The sequence below is a fragment of the Gobio gobio genome (genome assembly GCF_949357685.1).
Source record: "Gobio gobio genome assembly, chromosome: 22".
In the NCBI taxonomy this organism is placed as follows: Eukaryota; Metazoa; Chordata; class Actinopteri; order Cypriniformes; family Gobionidae; genus Gobio; species Gobio gobio.
In genome coordinates, this window is record NC_137118.1 from 25,012,356 (window position 1) to 25,040,098 (window position 27,743).

Here is a 27,743-nt window from a genome sequence, read left to right on the forward strand (position 1 = left end):
GACAGAGAGAGTGCGAGCGAGGGAGGAGCTCTGATCGTCTCTCTGTCACTCAGTTACAAGCGCAGCATCTATTCTACATCATTCATAAATCACAATAGCTCATCAAATAAAGCTTTGGCGGGACAAAAATTTGTTTTGGCGGCCGCCAAAAAATTTTCAATGTAGGAAAAACCCTGGTACATTTACACTCACAAGACCCATAAAAGGCACTGAAAATGTCGTTACAAAGTCCATCTCACCACAGTGGCTCTACAATAATTTTACGAGGCGACGTCAATAGTTTTTGTGCCAAAAAAAAAATCAAAATAACGCCTTTATTCAACCTCTTCTTGTCTTCCGTGTAGGCCTCCACGACGCATGCGCGAGAATATGACGTAGCGCCGGCGTTTGGGTGAACTAACCCTTTAACAAATAATGTGTCATTGAAAATAACAATTTCATGTGACCACTGACATAGATTATTAATATTATTAAAAATGTCTTGACCAGGCACCATGTCCACATCATATTTGTCCCTCTCTGAGGACAATATAGTGAGGCGGTTCTGCAGAGAGTCGTTGAGCCTTAGCAGCCGAGGCTCGTACATCACGAGCTCAACAGGTGAGACTGAAATAAGGCTGGGCAGTGTACAGTCACATTGAATTTCATTTTACTGGTGACCTTTTTTTTAAGTAAAACGTAAGTTATGTCATTTTATCACTGCCTAATTGGACGTCAGAGATGTTTCTAATCATTCAGTTTTGTTTTCTTCATTTCAGAAAAACCCACAGAATGTAAGAAGAGGAAACGAGTTCGTTCTTTCCTCAGGAACGTGTGTAAGGCTGTGAGGCGCTCGCTCCTCTGCTGTTGTCTCAGTGATGTGGATGTTGTGGAGTCTTTTGTTCCTCCAGCGGATCTGGAGCCAGAGCCCGATCCTGGTCCATCATCACCTGATCCAGATCACTCCGGCGTCAAGCCAAATAATGGTCAATCTGCAGACATTATTTCTCCAACATTGTTTTAAACAGAATTATTATCGTCTTGTTTGCACTGATATTTTTAATATAAAACAAAGGATCTAGCAATCACAGATCCAGGAGCTTCCTACACATTTAGCGCTTCTGTCTTCTGAGTTTTCTGTTTCTGTGCCAACAGGTCGGACTGACAGGAAGAGAGAGTGGCAGAGCGGCAGCCGGCAGAGCCCAGATGATCATGGACGTCCGTCCACTCCATCTAAAGGCTTTCGCAGAGGTCAGAATAGGCTTTTATTACACAAGTTATGGCTCAGTTAACAAAATAATGTGTCATTGAAAATAGAAAGTTGAAAAAAATAAAACATAAAGTAACAATTTCACCATTGACATTGATTATTAATATTATTAAAAATGTCTTCAGCAGGCATCATGTCCACATCATATTTGTCCCTCTCTGAGGACAATACAGTGAGGCGGTTCTGCAGAGAGTCGTTGAGCCTTAGCAGCAGAGGCTCGTACATCGTCGATTGGAGGTGGAGTGGCGATAGATCGGATAGCCGAAACGAACAGGGCAGTTGGAGCGACGAAGAGTGGATGTGCCATCCGCTGCCAGGTCAAGTTCCCGTCGAGCCAACGGAGACTTCAAATGGCCTTATGGAGGCTTCACCGGTGAACACGAGCTCAACAGGTGAGACTGAAATAAGGCTGGGCAGTGTACAGTCACATTGGATTTCATTTTACTGGGAACCTTTTTTTAAAGTAAAAGTATTATTTATTATTAAAATTATTAAAGACATTATTTCTCCAACATTGTTTTAAACAGTATTATTATCGTCTTGTTTGCAAGCTCATACATTTCTCATATTTTGTTTTTCAGACTCCTTTGAGACTCTCTATAACGTGGGAGAGATGATTGGATCCGGAACTTTTGGGAGAGTGTTCAAGGGAACACGGAAGTTTGATGGCAAAAAGGTAAAGCAATCTTGCTGAATTGTACAAACATTTTTGCTCTTGCATGCATCAAAACATTCTTAATACAGATGGGTTAATACTTAGATGCTCAAATCGTAAATGTTATGTGCAAAGTCAGGCGCTTGAATACCGTTATTGAACGCTGTTTTTTTTTTTGCAGGTTGCCATCAAGCAGATGCACAAGATTGACAATGATCGTTATCTTGATATTGTAAGTTGGTCAAAAGTTGTATTTGTTGTTTAAGTGCTGTTTGTTGTTTAAGTGCTGATTACTGTAGTCAATACACCTGTAGGAAGCATTAGGTGTAAATGTAATAGATCAATAAACCTGGAAAGGCTCTGATGATCGTGTCTGTAAAGATCAAAGAAAAGTACATTTAAAAATGATAGGTTTTCTTCAGATTTTTACCCAGCTAACCTTCTGTCTACTACTTTTCTCTAGCCCGGGCATCCCGAACCTCTCGTTACAGAAGTGGCGCTGCTGCTAATGATGAGGCATGAACCCATAAGCCCCTACGTCGTCCGACTGTACGACTGGTTTGAACATCCTCGGACATTCGTTCTCATAATGGAGTTCCCTGACCCCTGCGAGAGCTTGCTGGACTTCATCATTCGTCATTCGTGTCAACTGGATGAAACAACAGCACGGGTCGTCCTGCGACAGGCTGCGCTGGCGGTACAGCACTGCATCGAGCATGGCGTTTTTCATAATGACGTTCATGCAGAGAATTTCCTGGTGAAGACAAACACGTTAGAGCTCAAGCTGATCGACTTTGGCTGCGGTCAGCTACTTAGTGGTGATGGCTACGAGACAAAAATATACCGTGGTGAGTATTTGTGGAAACCTGGATGTAGTGACTTTCTGATTATTTGATGCTTTGAAGAAATTGCTCAACAATGTGCAAAAATGTCTTGCTCACAGGATTACCTTCTTACTGCCCACCTGAAGTCTTCACAGAATCTCGATTCCACGCCGTGCCAGCAAATGTCTGGGCTCTAGGGGTGTTGTTGTACCTGATGGTTAACGGACGTTCTCCCTTTGGCAATAGAACGGAAATCACACAGGCCAAAGTTACATTTCAGAACTCCAACTTATCCAAAGGTGAGTGAAGAATATCGATAAACACACACACATAAAGCAAAGGCTCTGTTTAGAAACAGGTAAAGGTGAAGTATGTAAGATGTTTCAAGTTGAAATGCATTCAGTTTATAGTTCACCAGATGCTGTTTTCATAATTGCCAACATTCGTGTCACATGGTCATCATGACTAACCAGCTCTCTCCTTAATAAAATGTGTACAGAATGCAGTGATCTGATTAGCCAGTGCCTAGCCCGGGATCCAACGAAACGGCCGACGTTAGAGCAGGTGTTACAACATGAATGGATTAGAAATGATCTGGAGAAGTTCAGGAGAAGTTCAGGAGATTCACTCGATCAGTGATTTCAGGTGTGAGGTAGTGTAACAGACAGAGTAGGATTAATATCATTTATCTTCAATTCTGGATTATTTGTAGTGAGGTTTTCAAATTTGTGTTCATGTTCTTGTTATAGTCAAGTCAAGTCAGCTTCATTTATACGGCGCTTTATACAATACAGATTGTTTCACAGCAGCTTCACAGTAATAAACAGGAAAATAACACAATTAGTGATGCAATTGCAAGAATTCAGTTCTGTTGTAAATCAGCTAAAAAAAAAAAAAACATTCATGAGTTCACATGTTCATATAATCTTTGTATTGGATAGGAGATAACACTTGCTGTCCTTGGTGGAGGGCTTGAGCTCGAGACTTGACCAGAAGTCCAACCCCGACCTGACAGGAACCCAAGCCGATCCTGGTCCATCATCACCTGATCCAGACCACTCCGGTGTCAAGCCAAATAATGGTCAATCTGCCGGGGATGAGGGCTTCCCACTGATGACCAACCTCTTGCGGCCATACCCTGGACATCACATCCCACCAGAGAAAAGGGTGTTCAATTACCGCCTCAGCCGGGCTAGGTTGGTAGTTGAGTGCGCCTTTGGCATCCTCTCAGCTTGGTGGCGGATGTACCGCCCGTGTCATTGCAACCAGTCCAGAGGTTGCAGAGGTGTGTGTGAAGGCCACATGTGTGTTGCACAACTTCATGCGCATGAAGACACTGGAAAGCAGGGGTGGACTGGGGCAAAAAAGTGGCCCTGGACTTTCTGGCACAAAGCGGCCCATCACACCCGGTGTGCAACACACCTCACCATAAACCCACCAGCTCATTATACACAGGGCAATTTTAAACACAGAAGCTATTTATTCAAAAATATGAATTATATGAATTGTTTTATTGAAATGCTTATCATACTGAATGACAGGCATACTTCTTCAGTTTATAATTTGTCTTTCCTGGTGCACATGGCAAATTGTATTTATTTTTTTTTGTATACAAATTTTGATTTCTCTTTTCCATACACTGTAGTTTAATATCATTAAGTTCAATACCTACCATAAAATCAGACCATATAAAATGCTATTGTCTAGAACAGAGTCCTGCACAGCTCCGATTTTGTAAACCCGCACCCGCCCGTACCCGCAGTGCTTAAAACCGCATCCGACCCCTTCTCCGACAACAGCACTAATTAAAATCCGCACCCGACCCGACCCGCTTAAAATAGAACCGACGCCCGACCCGCACCCGCAATAAAGTCAGTTTAGCATATTACATTATAGACACTGTGGCGAGGCCGAGGGACCGTGAGGGCGGGACGAGGCGGCGCTCATCAGGGAGGATGAGCGCCAGCTGCGCGCCGCAGCGATCTCGGCCCTCGCGGAGGAGTGAGGGACTATAAAGGAGGAGCGACGACAGTGAGGGACGAGAGAGGACCAGGCCTGGATTTTGTGTTATGTTTTATTTTGTGTTCGCTGCAGTCGTCCGTGAGGGGCTGCAGCTTTTTATTTTCATTTTGTGTTTGTTTGTATGTAGGCGGCAGTCGACCGTGAGGGGCTGTCGCCGCCATTTTATTTTGATTAAATGTTTTGATTGTCCGCCGGTTCCCGCCTCCTTCTTCCCGTACAAACAACGTTTACTACAGTGGTGCCGAAACCCGGGAGGAAGGAGGGACACGCTGTCGAAGAGCCCTCGCAGCTGAGGGGGATCGCGGTGCCGCGGAGTTCGGGCAGCGCGGAGGAGAGAAGTCCGCGAGCGGCTGCCCGAAGCGGTGGTGCTGGAGCGGATGAAGGTCGGTGGGACGGAGAGCTCGCTGCCGTGCCCCTGGGTCGAGGTGGGGTGGCTGCCGTCCGCGAGGGGGCGAAGGAGTCCCCAGCGCTTGCCCGGAGCCGAAGCCTGCTGCCGCCCGCCATATTGGGGAGGAGCCGGAGCGCTGCCGTCCGCCAGGTTGGGGAGGAGCAGGGAGCGCGGGACGGGGACTCGCTTCCGGCCGCCCTCAGAAGGAGGAGCCACCGCCAGCCGCCAGGGGGCGGAGGAGTGTCGAGCCGTCCACCGGCCGTCCAGTACCACCGCATGGCACCGCGAGGAAGAGCCTCTCGGCTGGCTGAGGACCGAGCGGCAGTGTGTCTGGGAACCGGACCAGAATTTTTTTTTTTTTTTTTTCTTTTCTCCTCTCTCCACTCTCTCGTCTCTGTCGCTCCTCATGCTCCCCGCTCCGTTCTCTCACCTCGCTGTTCTTACCCCCAGGTCCCGCGGCCGCCGTGATCGCCTGCGAAGGGCGTTGGGGGTATGTGGCGAGCAGCGAGGCCGAGGGACCGTGAGGGCGGGACGAGGCGGCGCACATCAGGGAGGATGAGCGCCAGCTGAGCGCCGCAGCGATCTCGGCCCTCGCGGAGGAGTGAGGGACTATAAAGGAGGAGCGACGACAGTGAGGGACGAGAGAGGACCAGGCCTGGATTTTGTGTTATGTTTTATTTTGTGTTCGCTGCAGTCGTCCGTGAGGGGCTGCAGCTTTTTATTTTCATTTTGTGTTTGTTTGTATGTAGGCGGCAGTCGACCGGGAGGGGCTGTCGCCGCCATTTTATTTTGATTAAATGTTTTGATTGTCCGCCGGTTCCCGCCTCCTTCTTCCCGTACAAACAACGTTTACTACAGACACACTTACAAAAATGTTTATTGCCAGCATACATAAGTTATTACACGACCATTAACTTAAGGACAACTTCGGGACATTCTAAAACGCTTAACGTGGCTTAATGTAGGTAAGACACTGTTATTAAGAGACCAAACTCAGTAAACATAATACTAATAACGTATACTATGTACAAAAGTACAAAAGTGGCTTAATGTAGGCTACTAAGACAGTGTTATTAAGAGACTAAACTCAGGAACCATAACAAAAATACTGTTCGATTGAACTGCGTGTGCTTGGTTTTGTTACCACAGTTAGCTGCGTGCTTCCTCAGCGATGAACTTCCACATTTGCGGCTATCTTTTCTTCAACTCCTCATGATCCATCTCGACGAGTGCAGGCAGAGCGCGCGCGCGGTTGTGATTCTCCTGGGAGGAGAACAAATAAACTGATATGGATTTGAAAATCAACTTGAAATACAGGCAAGGCATATTTTTGTATATGCATATTTTCAGGAACACATCTACAATATACATGCATATATTTTTATATATAGGCCTATATTCGTTTGCACGTGACTTTTTAAAACCCGTGTTTAGACCCGTGTTCTCCCTTGTCCGACCCGCACCCGTATCCGACACAGTAGGATGTTTTTCACCCGTTTCAGCAATATTCGCGGGTCACCCGTCACCCGTGCAGGACTCTGGTCTAGAAGACTTAGGATGTAGTGCAGAATGTGGACTGTTTTAGGGTGCCTTTCTAGTGGCTATAGTATCTAGACATCTGTAATTTTATGGAATTGAGCTCAAATAGTGGAAAAGAGTTTAAAAATGATATGAAAAATACAGCATATTAAAATGATTTCTGAAGGATCATGTGACACTTACTGAAGTAATGATGCTGAAAAGTCAGCTTTTACAGAAATAAATTACATTTTACAATACATTCTCATAGAAAACAACTAGGCCTATTGGAAATTGTATCAATATTTCTTAATATTTGTGGTTTTACTGTATTTTTGATCAAATAAATTCAGCCTTCTTCTTTCAAAAACAATTTAAGAAGTCTTAATTATTTCAAACTTTTGATTACCAGTGTGTAAAATAATGCATGTAACTAGCAAATTATATATTTATTTTCATATGTCACTTTCCATTGGCCACTTGAATATGAAAGTTGCCAGTTTTAGCATGATATATGAGAAAGATATTTTGAGTATTATGAATCATTTGAAAATGATTGTGAAATTACTGAAGAAAGCCTGGAAACAGAAAGACAAACATTCCCTCTGATATGCTGAAAACTGCGACACCTACGCTAATGTTTCTTTGTGCATTCTGTAACAACAATAAGTTCTGGGGAATAATTAATTCAAATGGTATGAATATTCATGAGTTTATGAATATTATTAGCTTGTTGTACAGAAAAATTAACGTATAACGGAACCTTTAATCATTTAAAAGTAACCTTTATCCAAATTGATTTCTTCATCAATTATCAATCTTACAAACCTTAAGAAACATTGATCTGTTTGATCAGGACAAATAATATCTCTTATGTTTGCACAATTTGTATTACTAAAGTAGTAATACATGAAAATCAAGCTTAAATGGGTAGCTTAGATCTTACGCTTCAGTGACTTCGAGATTTGTGAGCAAAACAATAAGGATTCAGTTTAATGCAATTATTGAGTTTTAATAAAACACTATAGAATACAAAGCTACGAATCACACGGGGGTAAATATGCATATATATAGGAGAAACAAACGATATGGTACAAACAAGGAAAAATCAAACTTAACGAATAAAATCAAAGGGAAAAGAATGATGGAAAGAGAGAATCCACGAGGGAGAGAGAGATGAGAGAGATGAGAGAGAGAGAGAGAGAGAGAGAGAGAGAGAGAGAGAGAGAGAGAGAGAGAGAGAGAGAGAGACAGACAGTTCAATCACTTCACCAAAACCCTTCAGACATTTATGATTTCGTGAATCAGGATTAATTCAGACAACCTCGTACAAGCAGTTAAAGGTGAAATATAATACTTGCATTAGGCTCTCTCGTGTACGTGTCTGAGTTCGAATCGTCGTGGAAGTTCGCTAAGGAGGTGAGTCCGGAGAATTTCTGTGAAGTTCAGGAAAGTCGCTCCAGAAGTTGCAGGTCTCTCTCTCTTGGCTTGGTGCCAAAGGAATCCCTCTCTCAAAGGAAGGTCAAAGGCCAGGGTCCTTGTAGTGGCGGAATGGCGGAGCGCAAGGAGTTCATGATAACTTCTGCATTTATAGATGGAGTGGCCGAGCCCGACTTATGGAAAGATCCAATCACGTCCGTGGAGAGATCTTCTCGAGAAGGCGCGAGTGTTCCATTGTTCTCTGAACCCCCCTCCTCTGAGTTAATCAATAGGGTGGAAATTCTAAGCCTCTTTTTCTTTAGAAAGCTGGTATTTCTGAAATTATGCATCAAAATCTGATTTTTGAACCAAATTTGGCCTAGTCATAATTTTGCGATAACAGAGATACTAAGAACGGTCATTCTGCGATTTGCGCGTCCAGATATACAAGATTATCACAGTTACTGGCATACAGGTTTTGATTGGCAACAGTAAACATCCTAGTTATTCTAATACATTGTATAAAGACATGAAATCAACGGATTATATATATTTGAACATTATTAAGACAGTTCTTTAAGTCCCATGTTTTAAGTAAAACGTGTCGTGCAAGAATTGTCTTCTTTCAGCGCTGATATGTGTGTGTGTGTAAAGTCATGTGGATGCCTTCAGGCGGTACAATTCGATGCTCCATTCTGTAGACTCAGACAATCTGGCGGACATCGTGGTTGTTCATTAACTTCGATATCTCTTACACACACACCCCATTGTCTATGTCTGATTTGATTAGGAGAGTCACGAGTTGGTGTGTAGAAGCCTCATCCGGTGATGTATTCGGCCCAAAATCTGATTGAATCGGGTCATTGTTGCTACAATTCTTTGACGACGAATAACGTAAAAGGCATTATAATCTGATTCATTCTGAAAGCTCAACAGTAGTTTACATCCCTGGAAATTAATGTCCGTCGTTTAACATTTTTAAAATCGTTAACAGTCGGGAAATATTGCTGCCCATTGACTCGTATTCAGCTCTTACCTCGGCTCGCATTCAAGTGTCGCCCGCGCTGCTCGGCTGCTGTGCACAGTAAATCCCGCCTCGTCGAATTTGATTGGATATCGCAAACATTTTGACATTGACGAGCGCTTTTACACCACTGAGACACTGGGACTGAGCAGGCTATAGATTAGAGTTTTGCATGGAGTTTTGCCTCAAGAGGGCTGCGCGGGCCATTCGTCTGGGCTGACGGAAGGATATAGGCTACGTAGTTTTACTATAATTTATTCTTCATATATTTACGTAGCAACGGGCAGGCCCACATTGTCCAGCGGCCCACCGGGAAAACGCCCGGTACGCCAGATGGCCAGTCCGCCCCTGCTGGAAAGGGGGAGAAGATGCGCACACAGAGCTGAACCCACCATTGAGCCATCTTCAGCTCCTGAGGCCCTGCGAGATGCACCAAGGATGGGCTCCAACAATGCCACCCGTAGAGCTATCCAACTCCGAGAGACGTACTGTGCCTACTACTTCAACCAGGAGGGTGCAGTGCCATGGCAGCCGAATTCATAGAATACGCCAAAGGCTCTTTTCAGAGCCACAAAACCCAAAAGCTCTTTTAAGAGCTACCTATATTTTTCTTAAAAGTGTCATAACAATTATTTTTTACATTAAATTAACATGTTGGTTTTATATTTTCATCACCATGTCATAATGTACATAGCCTTTGCCCTTTCAGCCCTGTTTTCAACTAATACATTCATGATTTGAGCAGATTTTCACTGGAGAGAAAATACAAAGGCCTTCACAGAACAAAGAAACTCATACAGGTTTGGAACAACTTGAGGGTGAGTAAATGATGACAGAATTTACATTTTTGGGAGAACTATCCCTTTAAGTGATTGTATTGCGTCGACAGCGCTGTATGATACGACAAATTTAAAATACTTACTGTATTATTCTATATGAACATGAGAAAACAATACAGCCATACGATTATTTTAATATGTTTATTTTAGTGCTGTATGTATGTAATATGTATGTGTGTGTGTGTGCAGAAGCCTGGCCCTCCTCAGCACAGAAAGCCTACGAAGGGACGGCAAGAGGCTCTGAAAGAAAACCTCGTCTTCATCTGCTGCTGGTGTTGGAGGCGGCGGCGGTGGTGGTGGATGTGGCAGCGTGGTCATCTGCGTCAGGGGCTCAATTGCTGCCAACAGTCCTCTCTCAAAAGAAGACATTTCCCTTTTTTTTTCTCTTCCTACCCTTGTCATTGATCTCGACAGTTTCCTCCTGCTCTGTCTGTCTGCCTGCATAGTTACAGCAACAATTGATAATCAATGAACATGGCATGATTTTAATGTCAAATCATTCTTTGAAATAATTTATTATATAACGTTATTACGCATTAGGTGTCAACGGTTGTGTGGCCTAAACTTTGCAGCATATGGTTCAGCTCTACACAGATTGACATTGATTTTCTAAATGACTTAACCCTCCTTGATAGTACTGAAATAATAATGTATTTGAGAGCTTTGTTAGGTTCTGCCTGCCTGTGTCACTGCCTGCCTCATCTCCTCTGCTTGAAGGGGCTTGCTGGGTGATGGCCTGGCTGTCTTCTCTGACCTGGCTGTCCTCCTCTGGCTCTGGACTGATGGACTGATGTGAAGGGGGCAGAGGTCGTCTGGGGATGTTGCTGGACGTCTCACGGTCATGAAGGAATGGTGTGAGAAATCCCAACACCGCCATGAAACGCCAGGGTTGGGTCCCAGGCGACCCTGCCCCACTCCTTGTCATTTCCCTTTCTTTTTTCTTCTCCTTCCTAAATCTGTCCCCCAGTGACTTCCATCGGGTCCTACATGTATCCTCTGACATGCAAAAATGTAAATAAATTAAACAATTCATTCAAATACAACAAGTGTTGCTCAAGTGTTTAAACTTGTTTAGTTATTAAAATAAGAACTGAATTAAACATGCCAAATAAAACAGGTTCTGGTATAGATTTCAATTATGCAAGGTTCATAATAAATACATTTTTTTAAGCGTTTACCATCTACCAGCCAACTGACAGATAAACGGTCAAATCCACCTTCCACTCAAATGTAATTCATTATTTTGTGTATGAAAACTGATCACTTTAATATTTTATTCCTCATTTGGCTGGGCGATAGCGCCTATTTGATCCACACATGATATGATATGCTGCCTGTCATTCAATGATAAACAGAGTACACGGACAGAATACAAGCATGATACATACCAGATTCTCCAACCGTCTCTGCCACCTCCTTCCAGGCCTGGTCTCTCCGGTTTGTGTCCCAGTATGTAAACAATGATTGGTCGTCAGGGCAGGACTTAGGGTGGTGGGGGCCCCTGGGCTTGAGTCACTTTCGGGCCCTACCTTCTATACATTACTTTAAATAGAACAAAATGATACATAAGCTATGTATTAGAGCAACACAATTCTGGATAAACTGAGAATAAAAATAGAGATCACGATTCTGAACAAACAACTAAACAAAATAACATAATTTATGTTAATTGCTGAAGTCTATAAAAATTTTAATTAATCTGAATTATTTATTTAAAAAAAACTTGGGTTTGAATGAATGATTAAATTCCTCAATCAAATACAATCGTTTCATAGATGAATCAGCATCTTTGAACCAATCTCCTGAATGAAGGATTCAATGACAAATGTTTTTTAAAAGTAATTTGTCGCCATCTGGTGGCGTAACAATATAATCGATCCAATCGTTATTTGAAGTGCAAAGCTAATTTCAAAAGGTGACTGGTACAGTATACAGTGTTACATGTAAAAAAAAAGAAAAAATACAAAACGTGAAAATGTATTTATATGACCACTGATTGAAGCTTGAAAAAGTTTTCCAATAAATAAATAAATAATGATTAAAAAAGTTCAAAGTGATCATGTGTTTATTGCAATGCACAAATGTCTTGGTCAGAATGAGAATAAAACACTTATTTACCTGGAAACCATATTGAAAAACAAATCATTTGTATTACATATAAATAGCTAAATCTATGAGTGTATAAATCTTAAAAAAAAAAAAACTGTTCTTGGTAAGTGCTGACATATTGTATAGATTATATACATCTCCATACACATATAGGAAGTGTTAGGCTGACTTTGACCTACAGTATGTCTACTACATCACATATAGCCAGACTCAAAAAGGGATTGACCGGCAAACTTTGCCAAAAAGGCGGCAAGCAAAACAAAATACACAACCGATGGATGGTGGGTAGAGCAACCATTCTCTGGGCAAGTACTCACCATTCAAATGAGTTTTAGGGTGCTTTCACACTTGGTTCGATTGCCTGGAACGAACCCGAGTTCGATTGCGATTGCGGAAATGAGTGAAACACACACAAACACACATTTTTATCAAATCATATGTAATTAATATCGGTTCACTTCCGCGATTTAGTACGATTGCGTTCACATCAGCAGCGAACCGTACCGGAGTTCACATGAACCGTACCCCAGACCACCCTTTTTAAGGGGACTCTGGTACGGTTCGCGGGTGCGCACCCGAGTTCGGAAGACCGTGTTCACATCATCCAAACGAAGCGAACTTCTGACATCAATCGAGTCTCTTCTGATGTTTGTAGTGGCGTTCAGAAGCCTTGACATTAGCATCCTTATTTTGAACGGATTTCGGACCTTTTCGCGCCCAATAAGCACGCACGTTTTCCAATCAACAAACTTTAAATTAAAAATTAAATGACTGACATATTATTGAAAAAAATCAACGTAAAAGGGCGGGGCCCCCTATTGGGCGGGGCCCATGGGCTTCAGCCCAGTCAAGCCCAATGGTAAGTCCGGCCTTGTTGGTCGTAAAGGACCGGGTGATTACCCACCGCAATTATTAGCTTTTCCTCCATTTTAGATCGTTCTTCACTCTTCATTCACCAGTGTTTTAAACGAACGCTATTGGCTAGCGTCTGCTCTAGGATATTTGCATAGGGTGATCTGATTGGATGACGCCTGCGTTGGCGCTTGAAAAGTTGAGAAATCTTCAACTTTTGCCGCTTGCAACCTATGCTTGCAACGCGAGTCAAGCGACGCAACGGAACCCACAATTCAGTTCGGCAACGCATGACGTCACCCATTCAAAGTAAACGAGAAGCGTTGACTACGGCTTAACTCCAAGCTTAACTCCAAGTCTTCCAGAGTCAAAGCCGATTCAAAAGACCGCTGTTCGCCAGCTTCTGTGTTTACGAGTGGCACGCAGAACCTCCGCAACTCGTACCGTCATTATGTAAAGCCCGCCCACCGACTCTACACACGCTGTGATTGGCCTGACCAGAGTTTGGTTTTTCCCAACGGGGTAATCCAGCCCCCGGAAAGTGTACCTTCCATAGGGGCAGCCATTGCTAACCAAGCCATCACCTGCTGTTAGCATCCCATTGACTCCCATTCACTTTGGCCTCACTTTGACAGCAAATATCCACCCCCGAAAAAAAAAATCCCCTAAAAAACAATTGCATAAAGGGCAGAAATAAAGAATACGTCATGAAATGATTATTTCAACATTAACAACTTGACAGCTCAATAATAAACCATAAGAAAACATAAGATCAAGTACGTGAATTTGCAACAGAACACATGCTATATTATTTTACATTTGATTATTTTATTTAATTCTAAAGAACTCTTAGCCTATTTGGTGCACTTATGACGCCTCATGATGTTCCAAACCTGTATGAGTTTCTTTGTTCTCCTGTAGGCCTACACAAAAGAAGATATTTTGAAGAAAGTTTGTACCAGGCTGCTTTGGGGGCACCATTGACTTCCACAGTAATCTTCCTACGTGTTCAACATAACAAAGAAATGTATACATGTTTGGAACAACTTGAGGGTGAATAAATGATGACAGAATTTTCATTTTTGGGTGAACTGTCCCTTTAAGAAGTCATTCTGAACCAGGCCTAATCACTTTTTTGAATTTTAAAAATGTTTATTTTCTTTGAATAATTTACTTAAATTATGACTATATTATCGTGTAATTATTTGTCCCATTTTTATCTAAATATTTTTTAAATGTCATAAACTTTAAATGACAGGATTATTTATTATGTATGATATAGCCTAAATAAATGATAAATTAATAATAACATTTATTAGGCTAGAATCTATAAATTAACCTGTCTAAAAAAATAATAATTCTGTCTGCCAAGCTCTGATAATGTATTGGAATATTATATTAATATATTATCCATTAAAAAAAACTATAGGCCTACCTTTAGAAGCACGGATGTGTCTGTCACATAGACTGGTCTGTCACCACAGTCAGACAGTCTGAGACACTGAAATGCTTCTCATAAAGTGTGCAGTTGGCCTGAGGTTCATCATGAGTTACTGGACAGACCCATTGATACCTTTTTGATATTAATTCAGTTCTATATCTGGAGATCCCCTTGCGTTCTTCAAACGGTGGACGCAACGCAAGCTCGACATGTTTTTAAAAAACCGCGCAAGTTTACAGGCACACTCTGGCACAGCGCATGTTCTCGAGACTCCGCCGCTATAGCAACAAAGCCCGCAATCACGCACAAATGAGCTCCTGTACTACTTATTGTGAAATTGATTCTTTATATTTGCTATCAGTATTCTCCACACTGCAAACTCCGTATGTGTTTATTGAACTATGTGTGGACCTGTGTAAAATACGGGACAAATCGCGTCCCGTATTGGTTTGATACGGAACGCGTCATTTTGCTTGTAAATACGGGACGATTCCGTATTTTACGGGACGGGTGGCAACCCTACGCTAGGGTGCGTCTAGATTTCTAGGCTAGCAAACTGTCCTTCAATACCCCGGTTGCAGGAGTACTGTTATGTCGTTCGACTGCTTGTTTATCGTCACCTGTGCCAGCAGATCCAGCAGGAGTATCCGACACTGTTTTCCCTGACTTCTTCACACCTTTCCTCTTTTCAGATCCTCCCATTATCGTTGTTCCAAAAATTCAAGACATTAATAAATGGAAATTCTCAACAAAAAAAAAGTTTCGTTGTAACTATTATAAAACAGTTTGGGATTGCTGAGCTCACAAACGTACATGTGATCAGGGCGCCATCTTGCACGCCTCCTCTACCCTGAAAAGTTGTATTGAAATTCACTCAGGGAAAAATTGATGATACTTTAATGTTAAAGGCCTGAAAATAACCTAAATATAAAACTGCATTTCTGATCATGTTGTGATTCAAATTTGAGGATGATACTCTTACAAATGTAGCTTCTGTAAGCTTTTATGTCAAAAAAAAAAAAAAAAACCTCTAGGCGTCCTTTCAAAAAGGCCCTTTATTTCAGAAGATTTGTAATTGTAAAGAGTAGCGTTTCATTCAAATAAATCTGCAATAAACTGCTAATTATAATGGATATATACAGTTACTGAAAAACTAAAGCAACTATTACAGAATTTACAAAGTGTAAAAAACTAATTTAGTTGATAAGAAGTGCCAGTCTCCACTGCGGTGTGCTCTCGCAAGATGATGCCTTTTGATTGGTTACAACGTCCATCAATCAAACCTTTGTTGGCAAGGCATTGGCTAGGCATTGCCTGCCTTTATCCAACCAAAACCATAGCCGCTTTGACTGACACCTCACGGAGCCTGTAATGCGCTTCCTGTATATAATGAGTCATCAGAAGGCCTGTGATTGAAGGAGAGAGACCTGGGAGGGTTTAACTGGAGCTGAAGACTCTAAACTGCAGGGGAGATCCTCAGAATACTCGCTATTGCATTGAAAATGGACGTGATTAATTACTAATATAACTCAAATACGCTCAAGTAAATGAAGGAGGATTTTTTTGTTTGCCCCCCTCTATTTTTCAGAGTGGACCCTTACACTTACATGCTGGTGTTTATTGGATTCGTCCGATCGGATCTGCACGATAGGAGATGAAAGATGAGTAACTGCATTTATTATGCTGATGTTTAAGTGGCCGGTCCTTTAGCATTTAATTAAATGCTAAATGAAGCATTAAATTAATAATTTATCATTTCATTAATCCTTTAATGCACCACTGCGGATTGAGAGGTTAAACTAATATAAGGAAACATTATTTAATATTTTTTATTCATATGCAAAAATATAGTAAAAATAAATAAATCAAAGTATTTACCAACACATTTTGATGCATGCACAGACATCTAGCATTTCTGAGTGATGATGATGCAGAGGAATCACTGAATCAAAGTTTTGAACTGAGTCAATGAAACAGGTTCAAACTTTTTAATAAAGAAAACGTCCAAATGAAGTTTGTAACTATTCAATAAATGTGTTCAGATCGATGCGCGCTCACGGCTCCGCTCATATGAATGATTCACGTTTTAGTTGCTATGGCGACGCCTGTTATGAATTCTGACGCAGACTCAGACACGCACCGATTGTGTTGTTGATCTGTTGTTGAGAGAGACGACTGAGGCGATTTCACAAACTTTTGCAGAATATTTTCTGTGCTGACCTTGAAATTTTGAAGCTGTTTGGAGGAGACGAGACTTTTATTCTGGAAGAACATCGCAGGAGATATCCTTTACAGAGTTACATTTTTGAGTTGTAGATACTTTTATCTTATTGTTCTTTTCTTATTTTAGGAGTGTCGAGTTTGATTAATTCTTTGTTTTTGTTTTCTTTTTTTTTGGAGGAGTATTTTTGAGGAGAGTTTATTGTATTGTATTGTGTGTTGTTTTGTTTTGTTTTGTGTTTTGTATTGTTTTTGTTCCAGATTGCAGGAGGATGTCGATGGCGAAGATGATGGGTGAAAGAGAAGGTGAGTGCTTTAACGTTAGTTATGTTATGTTACTGAAATATTTCAGCCTCGGGCCGCTCCATATCCAGGAGAGCTGCTTTCTCTCAGACGGCTGGTCAGGAGGTTTGGAGACAGACAGTGTTCTGATGACCGTGATCAGGCCTGGGCCGGTTGCATAAACCGTTAAGACTAGTCTTACAAGTTAGACATACATTTTTTTTCTTTAAGACTGTTCATACATTTTTTTAAATCAGTTACATAAAAACATAGACTTGCCTAACTGCTAGTGGCTCATACTAGATCTTAAGACACTGTCTTAACGTAATGGCTTAGTTTATGCAACTGGCCCCCAGGATACGCTGCCAGACCAGACCCAGATCACAGATCCAGGAGCTTCCTACACATTTAGCGCTTCTGTCTTCTGAGTTTTCTGTTTCTGTGCCCACAGGTCGGACTGACAGGAAGAGAGCGTGGCAGAGCGGCAGCCGGCAGAGCCCAGATGATCATGGACGTCCGTCCACTCCATCTAAAGGCTTTCGCAGAGGTCAGAATAGGCTTTTATTACACAAGTTATGGCTCAGTTAAAGGGTTAGTTCACCCAAAAATGAAAATGATGTCATTAATTACTCACCCTCATGTCGTTCGACACCCTTAAGACCTTCATCTTCGGAACACAAATGAAGATATTTTTTGTTGAAAGCTGATGGCTGAGAAGGCCTCAGATAGGCCTCCATTGGCATTCAGTACACAGGGTTTTTCCTGGGTCAAAAATGGTCTTCGGTGGTGGCTGACAGACATGACACACGCACGCACAGTAAAAAAAGTCCCCTACCCACATGATCTGCAAGCGCAATACTGACAATACATTTTAAATAAATTCAAAGAAAGTTTGTAACTTTTGCTTATCTTATTTTGATCCCACGTGAAAAAATACTATAGTATATTATAGTAAAATTACTCTAGTAAATACTATAGTGTTTTTGAACTGTACTATAGTAAATATACTACAGTAAATAAACAAAGTGTAGTAAATACTATAATATAATACAATATACTACAATTTACTGTAGTATCTTTACTATAGTATGGCTCAAAAACACTATAGTAATTTTACTATAATATACTATAGTATTTCTTCATGTGGGATACCTTGATGTTTGTTTTTGTTCCTCATTTTTACACTATTTACTGATAATTGTTTTGGTATATAATCATATCAATATTAAAAAGTAGTTTTTAAAAAATGAACAAATAGCCTAATTTTCTGCCATATACAATTTCATAAAATTATCAGCTAGCTAACAACAACTTTGTTCTGGGTTCACCTCACAGTCTAAACTAAGTGATTTATAGGCTATTTATTTTACTACACATTATGAACATAAATAAGCTGAAAGACTGGATAATTAAAACTAACTCTTACACCCACTCTTGCTAAATTGTGTAAGCACACTTGTGTTCTCATTTCAGGTGTTCTGAGTAAATTTAAACTGATTCGTTAGTTCAGTGTTGGACAGATCAGTTGTTCTAACCAGTCGTTAAAATGATTCGGTTCATTAGGTTGCGAATCGGACATTAGCAGACGCGTTGTGTGCGAATCCCGTCTGTTAGAACATCGCGAAAGATTTGTCAACACACAGAAAACACTTCATAACTGGACACGATTTGTTTCCCGTTTATTGAAAGTATGCTTTATGTCAGCTGGTCAGAGAATCAGTCAATGTTTTTTGAGCGCATTTCACACCCAGCGGCAATGAAAGGAAAACATCGTCTGATAGCGCCACGTGCAACATGGATTCGGTCTTCCGACCTTTTGATTTTTATTAACGTAATATGTGAAATATTAGAAAGCTAAGAATGCTTATTTTGAAGACAGAGAGAGTGCGAGCGAGGGAGGAGCTCTGATCGTCTCTCTGTCACTCAGTTACAAGCGCAGCATCTATTCTACATCATTCATAAATCACAATAGCTCATCAAATAAAGCTTTGGCGGGACAAAAATTTGTTTTGGCGGCCGCCAAAAAATTTTCAATGTAGGAAAAACCCTGGTACATTTACACTCACAAGACCCATAAAAGGCACTTAAAATGTCGTTACAAAGTCCATCTCACCACAGTGGCTCTACAATAATTTTACGAGGCGACGTCAATAGTTTTTGTGCCAAAAAAAAAATCAAAATAACGCCTTTATTCAACCTCTTCTTGTCTTCCGTGTAGGCCTCCACGACGCATGCGCGAGAATATGACGTAGCGCCGGCGTTTGGGTGAACTAACCCTTTAACAAATAATGTGTCATTGAAAATAACAATTTCATGTGACCACTGACATTGATTATTAATATTATTAAAAATGTCTTGACCAGGCACCATGTCCACATCATATTTGTCCCTCTCTGAGGACAATATAGTGAGGCGGTTCTGCAGAGAGTCGTTGAGCCTTAGCAGCCGAGGCTCGTACATCACGAGCTCAACAGGTGAGACTGAAATAAGGCTGGGCAGTGTACAGTCACATTGAATTTCATTTTACTGGTGACCTTTTTTTTAAGTAAAACGTAAGTTATGTCATTTTATCACTGCCTAATTGGACGTCAGAGATGTTTCTAATCATTCAGTTTTGTTTTCTTCATTTCAGAAAAACCCACAGAATGTAAGAAGAGGAAACGAGTTCGTTCTTTCCTCAGGAACGTGTGTAAGGCTGTGAGGCGCTCGCTCCTCTGCTGTTGTCTCAGTGATGTGGATGTTGTGGAGTCTTTTGTTCCTCCAGCGGATCTGGAGCCAGAGCCCGATCCTGGTCCATCATCACCTGATCCAGATCACTCCGGCGTCAAGCCAAATAATGGTCAATCTGCAGACATTATTTCTCCAACATTGTTTTAAACAGAATTATTATCGTCTTGTTTGCACTGATATTTTTAATATAAAACAAAGGATCTAGCAATCACAGATCCAGGAGCTTCCTACACATTTAGCGCTTCTGTCTTCTGAGTTTTCTGTTTCTGTGCCAACAGGTCGGACTGACAGGAAGAGAGAGTGGCAGAGCGGCAGCCGGCAGAGCCCAGATGATCATGGACGTCCGTCCACTCCATCTAAAGGCTTTCGCAGAGGTCAGAATAGGCTTTTATTACACAAGTTATGGCTCAGTTAACAAAATAATGTGTCATTGAAAATAGAAAGTTGAAAAAAATAAAACATAAAGTAACAATTTCACCACTGACATTGATTATTAATATTATTAAAAATGTCTTCAGCAGGCATCATGTCCACATCATATTTGTCCCTCTCTGAGGACAATACAGTGAGGCGGTTCTGCAGAGAGTCGTTGAGCCTTAGCAGCAGAGGCTCGTACATCGTCGATTGGAGGTGGAGTGGCGATAGATCGGATAGCCGAAACGAACAGGGCAGTTGGAGCGACGAAGAGTGGATGTGCCATCCGCTGCCAGGTCAAGTTCCCGTCGAGCCAACGGAGACTTCAAATGGCCTTATGGAGGCTTCACCGGTGAACACGAGCTCAACAGGTGAGACTGAAATAAGGCTGGGCAGTGTACAGTCACATTGGATTTCATTTTACTGGGAACCTTTTTTTAAAGTAAAAGTATTATTTATTATTAAAATTATTAAAGACATTATTTCTCCAACATTGTTTTAAACAGTATTATTATCGTCTTGTTTGCAAGCTCATACATTTCTCATATTTTGTTTTTCAGACTCCTTTGAGACTCTCTATAACGTGGGAGAGATGATTGGATCCGGAACTTTTGGGAGAGTGTTCAAGGGAACACGGAAGTTTGATGGCAAAAAGGTAAAGCAATCTTGCTGAATTGTACAAACATTTTTGCTCTTGCATGCATCAAAACATTCTTAATACAGATGGGTTAATACTTAGATGCTCAAATCGTAAATGTTATGTGCAAAGTCAGGCGCTTGAATACCGTTATTGAACGCTGTTTTTTTTTTTGCAGGTTGCCATCAAGCAGATGCACAAGATTGACAATGATCGTTATCTTGATATTGTAAGTTGGTCAAAAGTTGTATTTGTTGTTTAAGTGCTGTTTGTTGTTTAAGTGCTGATTACTGTAGTCAATACACCTGTAGGAAGCATTAGGTGTAAATGTAATAGATCAATAAACCTGGAAAGGCTCTGATGATCGTGTCTGTAAAGATCAAAGAAAAGTACATTTAAAAATGATAGGTTTTCTTCAGATTTTTACCCAGCTAACCTTCTGTCTACTACTTTTCTCTAGCCCGGGCATCCCGAACCTCTCGTTACAGAAGTGGCGCTGCTGCTAATGATGAGGCATGAACCCATAAGCCCCTACGTCGTCCGACTGTACGACTGGTTTGAACATCCTCGGACATTCGTTCTCATAATGGAGTTCCCTGACCCCTGCGAGAGCTTGCTGGACTTCATCATTCGTCATTCGTGTCAACTGGATGAAACAACAGCACGGGTCATCCTGCGACAGGCTGCGCTGGCGGTACAGCACTGCATCGAGCATGGCGTTTTTCATAATGACGTTCATGCAGAGAATTTCCTGGTGAAGACAAACACGTTAGAGCTCAAGCTGATCGACTTTGGCTGCGGTCAGCTACTTAGTGGTGATGGCTACGAGACAAAAATATACCGTGGTGAGTATTTTTGGAGTGTGGAAACCTGGATGTAGTGACTTTCTGATTATTTGATGCTTTGAAGAAATTGCTCAACAATGTGCAAAAATGTCTTGCTCACAGGATTACCTTCTTACTGCCCACCTGAAGTCTTCACAGAATCTCGATTCCACGCCGTCCCAGCAAATGTCTGGGCTCTAGGGGTGTTGTTGTACCTGATGGTTAACGGACGTTCTCCCTTTGGCAATAGAACGGAAATCACACAGGCCAAAGTTACATTTCAGAACTCCAACTTATCCAAAGGTGAGTGAAGAATATCGATAAACACACACACATAAAGCAAAGGCTCTGTTTAGAAACAGGTAAAGGTGAAGTATGTAAGATGTTTCAAGTTGAAATGCATTCAGTTTATAGTTCACCAGATGCTGTTTTCATAATTGCCAACATTCGTGTCACATGGTCATCATGACTAACCAGCTCTCTCCTTAATAAAATGTGTACAGAATGCAGTGATCTGATTAGCCAGTGCCTAGCCCGGGATCCAACGAAACGGCCGACGTTAGAGCAGGTGTTACAACATGAATGGATTAGAAATGATCTGGAGAAGTTCAGGAGAAGTTCAGGAGATTCACTCGATCAGTGATTTCAGGTGTGAGGTAGTGTAACAGACAGAGTAGGATTAATATCATTTATCTTCAATTCTGGATTATTTGTAGTGAGGTTTTCAAATTTGTGTTCATGTTCTTGTTATAGTCAAGTCAAGTCAGCTTCATTTATACGGCGCTTTATACAATACAGATTGTTTCACAGCAGCTTCACAGTAATAAACAGGAAAATAACACAATTAGTGATGCAATTGCAAGAATTCAGTTCTGTTGTAAATCAGCTAAAAAAAAAAAAAACATTCATGAGTTCACATGTTCATATAATCTTTGTATTGGATAGGAGATAACACTTGCTGTCCTTGGTGGAGGGCTTGAGCTCGAGACTTGACCAGAAGTCCAACCCCGACCTGACAGGAACCCAAGCCAATCCTGGTCCATCATCACCTGATCCAGACCACTCCGGTGTCAAGCCAAATAATGGTCAATCTGCCGGGGATGAGGGCTTCCCACTGATGACCAACCTCTTGCGGCCATACCCTGGACATCACATCCCACCAGAGAAAAGGGTGTTCAATTACCGCCTCAGCCGGGCTAGGTTGGTAGTTGAGTGCGCCTTTGGCATCCTCTCAGCTCGGTGGCGGATGTACCGCCCGTGTCATTGCAACCAGTCCAGAGGTTGCAGAGGTGTGTGTGAAGGCCACATGTGTGTTGCACAACTTCCTGCGCATGAAGACACTGGAAAGCAGGGGTGGACTGGGGCAAAAAAGTGGCCCTGGACTTTCTGGCACAAAGCGGCCCATCACACCCGGTGTGCAACACACCTCACCATAAACCCACCAGCTCATTATACACAGGGCAAATTTAAACACAGAAGCTATTTATTCAAAAATATGAATTATATGAATTGTTTTATTGAAATGCTTATCATACTGAATGACAGGCATACTTCTTCAGTTTATAATTTGTCTTTCCTGGTGCACATGGCAAATTGTATTTATTTTTTTTTGTATACAAATTTTGATTTCTCTTTTCCATACACTGTAGTTTAATATCATTAAGTTCAATACCTACCATAAAATCAGACCATATAAAATGCTATTGTCTAGAACAGAGTCCTGCACAGCTCCGATTTTGTAAACCCGCACCCGCCCGTACCCGCAGTGCTTAAAACCGCATCCGACCCCTTCTCCGACAACAGCACTAATTAAAATCCGCACCCGACCCGACCCGCTTAAAATAGAACCGACGCCCGACCCGCACCCGCAATAAAGTCAGTTTAGCATATTACATTATAGACACTGTGGCGAGGCCGAGGGACCGTGAGGGCGGGACGAGGCGGCGCTCATCAGGGAGGATGAGCGCCAGCTGCGCGCCGCAGCGATCTCGGCCCTCGCGGAGGAGTGAGGGACTATAAAGGAGGAGCGACGACAGTGAGGGACGAGATAGGACCAGGCCTGGATTTTGTGTTATGTTTTATTTTGTGTCCGCTGCAGTCGTCCGTGAGGGGCTGCAGCTTTTTATTTTCATTTTGTGTTTGTTTGTATGTAGGCGGCAGTCGACCGTGAGGGGCTGTCGCCGCCATTTTATTTTGATTAAATGTTTTGATTGTCCGCCGGTTCCCGCCTCCTTCTTCCCGTACAAACAACGTTTACTACAGTGGTGCCGAAACCCGGGAGGAAGGAGGGACCCGCTGTCGAAGAGCCCTCGCAGCTGAGGGGGATCGCGGTGCCGCGGAGTTCGGGCAGCGCGGAGGAGAGAAGTCCGCGAGCGGCTGCCCGAAGCGGTGGTGCTGGAGCGGATGAAGGTCGGTGGGACGGAGAGCTCGCTGCCGTGCCCCTGGGTCGAGGTGGGGTGGCTGCCGTCCGCGAGGGGGCGAAGGAGTCCCCAGCGCTTGCCCGGAGCCGAAGCCTGCTGCCGCCCGCCATATTGGGGAGGAGCCGGAGCGCTGCCGTCCGCCAGGTTGGGGAGGAGCAGGGAGCGCGGGACGGGGACTCGCTTCCGGCCGCCCTCAGAAGGAGGAGCCACCGCCAGCCGCCAGGGGGCGGAGGAGTGTCGAGCCGTCCACCGGCCGTCCAGTACCACCGCATGGCACCGCGAGGAAGAGCCTCTCGGCTGGCTGAGGACCGAGCGGCAGTGTGTCTGGGAACCGGACCAGAATTTTTTTTTTATTTATTTTTTTTCTCCTCTCTCCACTCTCTCGTCTCTGTCGCTCCTCATGCTCCCCGCTCCGTTCTCTCACCTCGCTGTTCTTACCCCCAGGTCCCGCGGCCGCCGTGATCGCCTGCGAAGGGCGTTGGGGGTATGTGGCGAGCAGCGAGGCCGAGGGACCGTGAGGGCGGGACGAGGCGGCGCACATCAGGGAGGATGAGCGCCAGCTGAGCGCCGCAGCGATCTCGGCCCTCGCGGAGGAGTGAGGGACTATAAAGGAGGAGCGACGACAGTGAGGGACGAGAGAGGACCAGGCCTGGATTTTGTGTTATGTTTTATTTTGTGTTCGCTGCAGTCGTCCGTGAGGGGCTGCAGCTTTTTATTTTCATTTTGTGTTTGTTTGTATGTAGGCGGCAGTCGACCGTGAGGGGCTGTCGCCGCCATTTTATTTTGATTAAATGTTTTGATTGTCCGCCGGTTCCCGCCTCCTTCTTCCCGTACAAACAACGTTTACTACAGACACACTTACAAAAATGTTTATTGCCAGCATACATAAGTTATTACACGACCATTAACTTAAGGACAACTTCGGGACATTCTAAAACGCTTAACGTGGCTTAATGTAGGTAAGACACTGTTATTAAGAGACCAAACTCAGTAAACATAATACTAATAACGTATACTATGTACAAAAGTACAAAAGTGGCTTAATGTAGGCTACTAAGACAGTGTTATTAAGAGACTAAACTCAGGAACCATAACAAAAATACTGTTCGATTGAACTGCGTGTGCTTGGTTTTGTTACCACAGTTAGCTGCGTGCTTCCTCAGCGATGAACTTCCACATTTGCGGCTATCTTTTCTTCAACTCCTCATGATCCATCTCGACGAGTGCAGGCAGAGCGCGCGCGCGGTTGTGATTCTCCTGGGAGGAGAACAAATAAACTGATATGGATTTGAAAATCAACTTGAAATACAGGCAAGGCATATTTTTGTATATGCATATTTTTAGGAACACATCTACAATATACATGCATATATTTTTATATATAGGCCTATATTCGTTTGCACGTGACTGTTTAAAACCCGTGTTTAGACCCGTGTTCTCCCTTGTCCGACCCGCACCCGTATCCGACACAGTAGGATGTTTTTCACCCGTTTCAGCAATATTCGCGGGTCACCCGTCACCCGTGCAGGACTCTGGTCTAGAAGACTTAGGATGTAGTGCAGAATGTGGACTGTTTTAGGGTGCCTTTCTAGTGGCTAAAGTATCTAGACATCTGTAATTTTATGGAATTGAGCTCAAATAGTGGAAAAGAGTTTAAAAATGATATGAAAAATACAGCATATTAAAATGATTTCTGAAGGATCATGTGACACTTACTGAAGTAATGATGCTGAAAAGTCAGCTTTTACAGAAATAAATTACATTTTACAATACATTCTCATAGAAAACAACTAGGCCTATTGGAAATTGTATCAATATTTCTTAATATTTGTGGTTTTACTGTATTTTTGATCAAATAAATTCAGCCTTCTTCTTTCTAAAACAATTTAAGAAGTCTTAATTATTTCAAACTTTTGATTACCAGTGTGTAAAATAATGCATGTAACTAGCAAATTATATATTTATTTTCATATGTCACTTTCCATTGGCCACTTGAATATGAAAGTTGCCAGTTTTAGCATGATATATGAGAAAGATATTTTGAGTATTATGAATCATTTGAAAATGATTGTGAAATTACTGAAGAAAGCCTGGAAACAGAAAGACAAACATTCCCTCTGATATGCTGAAAACTGCGACACCTACGCTAATGTTTCTTTGTGCATTCTTTGACGACGAATAACGTAAAAGGCATTATAATCTGATTCATTCTGAAAGCTCAACAGTAGTTTACATCCCTGGAAATTAATGTCCGTCGTTTAACATTTTTAAAATCGTTAACAGTCGGGAAATATTGCTGCCCATTGACTCGTATTCAGCTCTTACCTCGGCTCGCATTCAAGTGTCGCCCGCGCTGCTCGGCTGCTGTGCACAGTAAATCCCGCCTCGTTGAATTTGATTGGATATCGCAAACATTTTGACATTGACGAGCGCTTTTACACCACTGAGACACTGGGACTGAGCAGGCTATAGATTAGAGTTTTGCATGGAGTTTTGCCTCAAGAGGGCTGCGCGGGCCATTCGTCTGGGCTGACGGAAGGATATAGGCTACGTAGTTTTACTATAATTTATTCTTCATATATTCACATTGTCCAGCGGCCCACCGGGAAAACGCCCGGTACGCCAGATGGCCAGTCCGCCCCTGCTGGAAAGGGGGAGAAGATGCGCACACAGAGCTGAACACACCATTGAGCCATCTTCAGCTCCTGAGGCCCTGCGAGATGCACCAAGGATGGGCTCCAACAATGCCACCCGTAGAGCTATCCAACTCCGAGAGACGTACTGTGCCTACTACTTCAACCAGGAGGGTGCAGTGCCATGGCAGCCGAATTCATAGAATACGCCAAAGGCTCTTTTCAGAGCCACAAAACCCAAAAGCTCTTTTAAGAGCTACCTATATTTTTCGTAAAAGTGCAGATTCCAAGTGTCATAACAATTATTTTTTACATTAAATTAACATGTTGGTTTTATATTTTCATCACCATGTCATAATGTACATAGCCTTTGCCCTTTCAGCCCTGCTTTCAACTAATACATTCATGATTTGAGCAGATTTTCACTGGAGAGAAAATACAAAGGCCTTCACAGAACAAAGAAACTCATACAGGTTTGGAACAACTTGAGGGTGAGTAAATGATGACAGAATTTACATTTTTGGGAGAACTATCCCTTTAAGTGATTGTATTGCGTCGACAGCGCTGTATGATACGACAAATTTAAAATACTTACTGTATTATTCTATATGAACATGAGAAAACAATACAGCCATACGATTATTTTAATATGTTTATTTTAGTGCTGTATGTATGTAATATGTATGTGTGTGTGTGTGCAGAAGCCTGGCCCTCCTCAGCATAGAAAGCCTACGAAGGGACGGCAAGAGGCTCTGAAAGAAAACCTCGTCTTCATCTGCTGCTGGTGTTGGAGGCGGCGGTGGTGGTGGATGTGGCAGCGTGGTCATCTGCGTCAGGGGCTCAATTGCTGCCAACAGTCCTCTCTCAAAAGAAGACATTTCCCTTTTTTTTTCTCTTCCTACCCTTGTCATTGATCTCGACAGTTTCCTCCTGCTCTGTCTGTCTGCCTGCATAGTTACAGCAACAATTGATAATCAATGAACATGGCATGATTTTAATGTCAAATCATTCTTTGAAATAATTTATTATATAACGTTATTACGCATTAGGTGTCAACGGTTGTGTGGCCTAAACTTTGCAGCATATGGTTCAGCTCTACACAGATTGACATTGATTTTCTAAATGACTTAACCCTCCTTGATAGTACTGAAATAATAATGTATTTGAGAGCTTTGTTAGGTTCTGCCTGCCTGTGTCACTGCCTGCCTCATCTCCTCTGCTTGAAGGGGCTTGCTGGGTGATG

General features: G+C 42.4%; 1 protein-coding gene across 1 annotated transcript in view; it reads left to right on the forward strand.

Moving 5' to 3' along the window:
- The window catches only part of LOC307118381 (uncharacterized protein), a gene marked incomplete at its 3' end in the record, with an annotated part of 128,968 nt that overhangs the window by 54,567 nt on the left and 46,658 nt on the right, over nt 1-27,743 (forward strand). The gene's annotated exons all lie outside the window — the stretch shown is intronic.